This window comes from Nyctereutes procyonoides, unplaced genomic scaffold (assembly GCF_905146905.1).
Source record: "Nyctereutes procyonoides isolate TBG_1078 unplaced genomic scaffold, NYPRO_anot_genome, whole genome shotgun sequence".
In the NCBI taxonomy this organism is placed as follows: domain Eukaryota; kingdom Metazoa; phylum Chordata; class Mammalia; order Carnivora; family Canidae; genus Nyctereutes; species Nyctereutes procyonoides.
In genome coordinates, this window is record NW_026575146.1 from 84,641,451 (window position 1) to 84,648,301 (window position 6,851).

Consider the following 6,851-nt stretch of genomic DNA (forward strand, 5'->3'; position numbering starts at 1 on the left):
AGGAACAAGGATGGCACCAGGTTGCTGGAGTCCACGCATCCCGAGGGTAGCAGGGCCAGGCTTGGGCTGCTGATTCCAAAGCAGAGTAGGTTCAGTGGGGCTCCCTCTCTAGGATCCTCAGTTCCGAGACGGTTCCAGACTCAGGGTGCTAGGCCTAGCCGTGCTCCACCGGCTTCGTGGTACTTGTGTTTGCATATGGAGGGGCGTGTGGGTGGCTGAAATCGCCCTACTCCTCCTCAGTCAGGTGCAGATCGGATGAACAGATACTGGGGACAGGACTCCAGTGCCAGGAGGGACAGGGCAGTGGTGTCCTTATCCAACCCATGACCAAAAGCTACCGGAGCAAAGCAGGAGGAAAGATGGTGAACAGAGGGGAGGAGAGGGGGTGAACTGAAAGAAAAGCTACTTGCCTGTGCCCCCCCTTCCCTGCACCCCCTTGTCCCCACACTTCCAGCCGTCTCCCACCACCCAGGGTCCCGGCCACTACTTGGCTGGGCACCTGCCAAAGAAACCTGGTGGTCCAGGGAACCTCTTCAGTACCAGCCACACCCCTGCAGGAGAATACACACTCACGGGGCAGGGGGGAGGCAGTGGGGAGAGAGAGGGGAGTTCCCATCCCCTGGGCCCAGCCTCATAGCCAGGAGGAGGATCCGAACCACAGGTGCCTTCCCTGGATGAGTCCACACAAGCTCTAGTTCCATGGGACGAGTCTACCCAGGCTAGCAGCGAGTGGGGCCGATCTGGCCCTCCCAGGTACCCCGTGCATCTGTGTGCAGTGGCCCTCCTGGGAAGGACGGTTTTCCATTAGCGTTTCCAACTGTACTTATTAGCACTTATTTGCATCTAATATTCAGGCAGACAGTGCTAGGAATCAACAATGCTGCATTCCTCTGACATACGCTACATTTTCAATTTTTCACTCAGACTTCCTTCTTGTTTTGAGAGGCCCTCGGGGAAATCCCCAAAGCAGGCTCGAGGCCCGTGGCACCAAGAGGCACTGTGTTTTCCTCCTCGGGATTTGCCAAGGGCTGCGTGCCCTTTTTTGAAAGTCAGGCTGGGCCTCTGCAGCGAGAGAGGCGGAGAAACGCTGCAAATTCCCGGCATGAAGCCCTGTGTGCTCGCTTGCAGGTTTTGATATGTGTGTCTCTGCTGAAAGATTAGTGGCAAACTTCTCCCTTTGCATCCCAACGAAGGCAAAAAGACATTTGCATTAGATCACCCCGTGAGTCCGCAACCCAAGCCCCAGAAGAGGTCACGGAGCAGTTCAGAAGCCGCTCTGTTTGCTGCCAAGGAGGCAGGAGGAGGGGGCCCGGCCAGGTTTGGAAGGGGGGTGCCAGGCAACCCGCCCACCCTCGCCTCGGCTCTGGGCCCCGGGACCATCCCGTGGAGTGCGGATTCTCGCCTACCTGTGGGTGGGGAGCTGAAGGCCGCGCAGGGGCGAAGCACCTCGTGTTCCAGAACGGGGCGCCATCCCCGTGGCAAGACTGCGCCCTGAGTCTCAAACTTTCCATTCTGTGAGAAGAACCAGAGCAGTTTTCTGGAGAAGGGAAGGGAGCCATCTGGAGTGGCAGGTCCAGGGACACCTCTCTCCCTGCATCCCATGGGAGAAAGAAGAGCAGGATGGTGTAGACCAGGGGGTCTGTTTCAGCTCCCCGAGGCATGGTCCCTAGCAGTCCCAGCCCGGTTCCTTATCTGCAAAGTAGACTCCAGCCTGCTCCTGTCAGCAGGGATCTGCAGATCAGGTGAGTGAAGGGTGTGAAAACATTTTGGAAAGTGGAGTGGCGAGGCTGGCCGGCTCTGGGTCACTCAGCTAAGCCACCTCGGGAACTGGGTGGCAGGCATCTGGCCCCGTACTGGCCTCTGAAATATTGTGACCACAGGGTTTCCCAGAGCTCCCCACACAGTGACATGCTGAGCACAGTGTCATCCGGATGGGAGCCCCTTCCCCCTCCCCCCCCAAGAACATACCTAACATACCTGCCTTCTCCCACTGCCTCTGCTGTGGCCTCCGTGCAGGACTCTGGCCAAGTCTTTCCTCCCCACTTGAGCGGTAAGGGGAGTGTAGCCCAGGCTCTTGAGACCCCTCCGGGCTTGTGCTATGATGCCACAATTCCTAAAAACTCCTCACTCGGAGAGGAGGCCCGGAGAGGTGGCCTGGAGAGGTTCCCTTGGCTGCCTGAGACCATACTGGATGACTGTCCCTTCCCTGCCCCCTTTCTCCCACCCCCCATGACCCTTCTTCTTTTCTGTTGCTTCTTGGGTTTTGGAGAAGCTGGAGGGAAAGGTTCTCTTTGTTTCCTTCTTTGTCGGGTCACCTGAAATCTCCTGATGCCCGTGTGAGAGTCTGCTCTACTTTAGCCATGCTGCCAGGGGTTCCAGGCTACCCCACACCAACCCCCAAGCATGTTGGGAATTCTGAACTTCCACATCCTAAAAATAGTTCATAGTTTCTGAAACAGGCTAAGGTGACACCAGCGTCCATCCTTCCCAAGAGCGAGAGTTGGTGAACAGGTAGGGTTTTCCGAGTAGCATGGAATAACCCCTGTAGCTGTCTTGAGCACAAAGGGAGGGCTTCTGGAAAGGACACTGGAGGGATCTCCCAGAGCAGAGAGAAGGAGCCGAGTATCCAGGAGGGAGGACAGTGGCCCCCAGGACAGGAGGCTAGAAGACCTCTGGGGCCTCCAGGAAGGGATGTCCTCCTCCTCCAGTCTATGATGAGCGCGTCTGCCAACACGCCCCCGTCGACCCCAGAGCCCAATAGGGAGCCAGGCCCAAGTCCAAGTCCAGCCGGTCCATGCAAACTGGGCTCAGAGCCAGCCTGGCTTCGCTCTTGAGGTCCTGCCAAGCTCAAGTTCATTTTGGTGCTTCTTAATTAAAAAAAAAAAAAAATACAAAATACAAACAAAACACCACTGGGATGGTCTGCTGCCCATTGTGTGGTCAGTTCTCACACATCTGGAGCCCTGCCCTCCCCCAGCAGCCCCCCCCCACAATGAGTGGGGGGACACTAAGTTGGGCGGAGTCACTATAGGAAGGGGTCCAATGGACCCTGAGCATGAGCGGTAGAGATTTCTCTTTTTTTGACTTTGGGGTAAAACATTTAAAATTCTAGAATATTGGGATCCCTGGGTGGCGCAGCAGTTTAGCGCCTGCCTTTGGCCCAGGGCGCGATCTTGGAGACCCGGGATCGAATCCCACATCGGGCTCCCAGTGCATGGAACCTGCTTCTCCCTCTGCCTGTGTCTCTGCCTCTCTCTCTCTCTCTCTCTCTCTCTCTCTCTCTCTCTCTGTGTGTGTAACTATCATAAATAATAAATAAAAATTTTAAAAAATTCTAGAATATTTTTATGTCACAAGTCAGTAAATGCTCTTTCATTCGGCCCAAACCAACTCAGCATTCATGTCATGCAGGTCGGGGCTGAAGTTGACTTTTTCACGGTCAGTCCAAGGTGGTGGGAACAGGCTTGCAGGGCGCAGTCCCCTCTGCCTCGGGTGGTAAAGGGTTCGACTCCTCTTGCCACTGTGGTGCTTCTGTGTATCCTCCTGCCCCCGGATGCAAACAAGCCCGTTGGACATAATTCTCTCGAGTCCATCAAGTGGGCATGGCCGAGCCTCCTTTTTTGGCTCTGTGTTGTCCATTATTAACCGGGGTCACTATTAAAATGAGGAAATCACTACATGAAATCAATTAATGGCACTTCTGTTTAAAATGCTGCCTAATTGGGAAAGCTTGCTGATTCTCTAGGACCCCCGCTGGCTTGGCCGGGATTGGCACCAGTCAGCCTGCTTTCATGGGCCTGCCAGCCGCATCCCAGAGCACAGCGGGGACAGCTTTCTCCGTGTCACCGAGGGCTCTGTGGGGTCTGAGAGGGGCAGTGGGGCCTCTCAGGGCAGGATCACCTCTCCAGCATCCTCAGCCCAGAGCGCATTTCCAAAACTCCTCCGCCCTGACCAAGGGTTATAAATCCATTCCTACCTTCCCATCCTGCGGTAGGAGAGTGGGGCTTAAGTGTCTTCGGAGTTCCTGAGCCAGCTAAAAGCATTTTTTTAAATGCAAATGCGAATGCTATTCTACATCTAATGCTTAGTATTAAGAATTGGGTTTGAAGATTTCGAAAAGAAAGAAAGGCTTGTTTGGAACAGAGCAAAACTGCTCTGAACAGGAACACTCCAGAAACATTTATCAGATGTTCCCAGGAGCACGCCACTGGGTGAGCATGTGCACCCTGAGGCTTCCCCGATCTGGGAGGTTCACAGTGGGATGAACTCCGGAAGTGACACAGAGACGGAGGTCATGCATGTGACAATGTCACAGCCAGGCCCTGGGTCTCATTCTGGAGGAGCCGCAGGTCTGTGTCCCCAGAGCCAGGAAGCAAAGGGGTCGCTAAGGTCAGTAGTGACTGCTCTTTGCCCCCAGGACAGGCATTCTCAAAATCTCCCCCAAGGCAGTCGGTTATTTTCCAGGCTTTCCCAGGCCCCTGTAGCGTGGGCAAGCTGCACCCCCATCCACGCCACGCGGGCGGCCTGAGCAGAGACGGGAGGCAGCGGCAGGTACCGCCCTGCTTCTCCAGGCGCCCCGAGCAAGTGGTATTTTCACGCGGTGCCAGGAGCCCACACAACGCCTGGCGGCAGGCATCTCTCCACCGGGGCTGAAAACAAAAGGCTGGTGGCTGATGCAGCCAAGGAGACGAGACCGGGAGGAGCCCATCAGGCAGACAGGCGGCATGTCCCTGGGGCGGGGGGGAGCACGCGAGGGCAGCGGTTCGGGGGTGCCTCTCCCCGTCTGGCAGCCAAGCCCCCCGCTCCTCGGTGGGAAGACCCCACCACAGGATGCACCCAGGTGGGTCATCCTTGAAGGGAAGCACCCGGGCCCTGGTCCTGCAGGTTCCTTCTGAAGGAGGAACTGTGAAAGCCTGTGACAGTTTGGTTCTGCAGCCCCCCTGAGGGGTTCCCAGACTGGAGGCAGGTAGTGCTAGAGTGTCCTGGCAGCAGTTCCCATCCCGCGGCCAACCTGTCCCTGAGAGCCAACCGCCCTCCCAGCTGCGCCGAGCCATCCCCCCCCCCCCACCAGGTCACCAGGCTTCGGGAGCCGATGTCACGACCCGCGGAAGGTTCATGGGGGCAAGGGGCAACTCCAGCGTCCCAGGAATTCCGGATGCAGGGGTGTCCCGAGTGGCCACCCTCGGATCCCTGTCACGGAAAGCAGCAGGCAGCTGCCGCAGACCCGGAGCTAAGCCACTGCCACCGCGTTGCTGAGTTCCCCCGGAGCCCAGGAAACTTCATCCTGCAGGCGGAGATGCTCCGGAGTTCAGAGCACGGCCCAGTGGCGTCCTGTCGGTAGCTATGGCAACACGGAGCCGCTGTCGGCGTGGCGTGTGTGCCCGAGACATCTTGCTGTCAATAGTGTTTAAAGTTAGGTTTAAAAAAAAAAAAAAACAAGACAACCCAAATCTCCTCTTTTGACACCACACGAAGGGCCGCGTGGCATGAAGGCAGCCCCGCAGGTCCCAGCACGGAGCCTGTCACACTCTGTTCCCCAAACCCGTCCTCAGACAGAGCTTCCTGTCTGCTTGCTCTCAGCGGTGATGGCTTGGGCTCAAATGAGTCCACCCTTTGTGCCTATTCCAGGCTCGGTGCCGCGTCCTAGGATTCGGTGGGGGGCGGGGGCCCCTCTCTGCCCTGGTTAGAGGTGCGCCGAGAGGATGCACCAGTCAGAGGCAGGCTCCAGGGTGAATTCCCAGCCTCTTTTATAGGTGTCTAGACCACCTGCCTTTAGGCAGACTGTCCGGTAAAGCTTTTGTTGGGGGTCTCCTTGGGCCAGGATTTGCGGGGGGAGCCCTGGGGGAGATCAGCTCACAGTCAAGAAATAAGGCAGATAGACAGACTAGAATGCAAGACAGATTATGGTGGAGCCATGAGAGAGGTAGCTGAGTGGTCCTCCCTGGGGCATCAATGGGGGGCTTTGTGGAAGAGGTGGCATTTGACTTGACCTATCTCACCTGCCCTGTACTCTTTCATAAGACTTCCAGTCACAAGGAGCCAGGGATGAGAAGTCAATATATATGTGGTTAAACACCAAGGGTACTCTGGCACCTACAGGTAAAGGACTCTCATTTTCATGCCCAGAGAAAGGATAGACTCTACATTTAGAAAATAGGATTGCTGAATTTGGGAAAACAAAACTAGCATTTAGGAAACACAATGTTTAGGGGAAACAGCTAATCAACCAGGGCCCTTTGAGGGAATAAAGGGGTGCAGAGACAAGGAAAGACAAGCGTTTCATTTGTGTGGAATAAAAACGTGTCTCACCAAAGACTATTAAACATATTAAGCTAACATCACCTCGTTTTTGAAAATCATGAGCAGGTTGTACTATGTGAGAGGTGTTGAAACAGCCTGGAACGCAGGCTTTGCATCTGTCCTGGGTTGTGTTCGCCCCAAAGCAGACCCAAGACAAGCATCCAGGCTCTGGTAGTTTACGTGGGAGGGATCTCAGGCAGCACAGGGCAAGCCAATGTGCTTTGGTGGTTCCAGGGAAAGCTCTAGAGAGAGAAGAGGAGAGAGGTTGGAAGTGCCTCCTGGGTTGAGCTCAGATGCGCTGAGGGGATCAACAGGGTCCCCTACAATGTCATCAGCAGCACCAGACACTCCACGCAAATCACCGTTCACGCAGGTTTCTCTCTTCTGGTCTGATTGCAATAGAGCATGCCTTAGAGGTGTTGAAAGTTCTCCCTGGGGCATTTTTCAGAAGATGGTGGTAGTGTCACGGTAGAATCTTGAATATTCTCGAATCTCCTAATAAAAACAGCCCAACTAGATAGGAAGACCAAACACCTGTGGGGAACCTTCCC